The sequence below is a fragment of the Alexandromys fortis genome, unplaced genomic scaffold (genome assembly GCF_014885135.2).
Source record: "Alexandromys fortis isolate MF-2015 unplaced genomic scaffold, M_Fortis_MF-2015_v1.1 scaffold_15, whole genome shotgun sequence".
NCBI classification, from domain to species: Eukaryota; Metazoa; Chordata; class Mammalia; order Rodentia; family Cricetidae; genus Alexandromys; species Alexandromys fortis.
The window spans coordinates 9888932-9890185 of NW_026067911.1; positions in this window are offsets into that span (position 1 = coordinate 9888932).

Here is a 1254-nt window from a genome sequence, read left to right on the forward strand (position 1 = left end):
AACAGTTTATCCAATGCAGTGTGGCATTACATGGGCACTTTCCACTCTGAGTGAAGCAGAGACTTGGGACATTTTTCTTTCCAGCCCCGAAGCCTGTCTTGGTGTCAGGCCTGCCCACATCTTGACTTTGCCACATTACAGAGGGCGTGTTGGGCACGGAGGAAACACAGTTAACTGCCCTGAAAAGCACTCCAGCGTCTCCCGGCTCTAGGTCAGCCCGTTCTTTGAGCAGGCTCTGGAGTTGGCGCGGTGTGCATCATTATCCTCATTTACAGTCAAGGAAATGGATTTCTGAAGCAATTTTTTGCTACCATTTGCTTCACAGAGGCGGGAACAGCTCAAACACTGGATACAGCTACAGTTCTAGTTCCTTTACCAATGTCCCAAGCTGGTTTGAACTAAGAAAAACTATCTAGAGAAAAAGAGGGATAAATTGGCTAGCATTAACTTTGGGTAGGAAATACACACACACACATACACACACACACACACACGAGAGAGAGAGAGAGAGAGAGAGAGAGAGAGAGAGAGAGAGAGAGAGAGAGACCTTTTCATTCTCAGTTTTTAGGATAAACTATTACATTTCAGCATTGGTACTCAAAAGCAATTTGCAATTGAAAATTCTTTCTCGAGGCCAGAGGGCTCTTTATGTAATCCCATTTTCCTTGCGGCCCCAAACAAGCGGGCCAAATGTGGTCCATTACGTCCACACTGGTGTTTATAGTCCCATCTTCAGTTGATGGATGTTACTTAATCATGTGGTATCTGATATTACACAGGGTTGAGCCCCTCTTCCAAAGACCCGTCTGCAAATGCCAAAACTTTATGATGGCGTCCTAGGACTGGAATGAATGCGATGTGATTCTCAACCTCTGCTAACTCGGATAATACACCGAAATATCCTCAAGACAGTGGCTCTGTCTCTGCAGGGAGACGGAGGCCATTTTCTAAACGCTGCAGCGGAGAAAGGAATTTAACCCCAGGTGTATTGCTACCCTCCCAGAGACTCATTTCTTCAATGACACATGGATGCTCGTTCTTTTCTCTTGAGTCATTATCCCATTTCAATGCCTATGTACATCCTTAGATGCATAGTCCTTACCCCCTCCAAGGACTCTCAGGTAGTGACCTGCCAGCCGGCCCAGCACAGTGCCACTGGCTGGGACTGCCTCTACATCCTGGCCCCTTGAATTCCTTACTACATGATGTTGAGCCACCGAGAATCTAGTGCACAGACAACAGTGGTCTCATAAA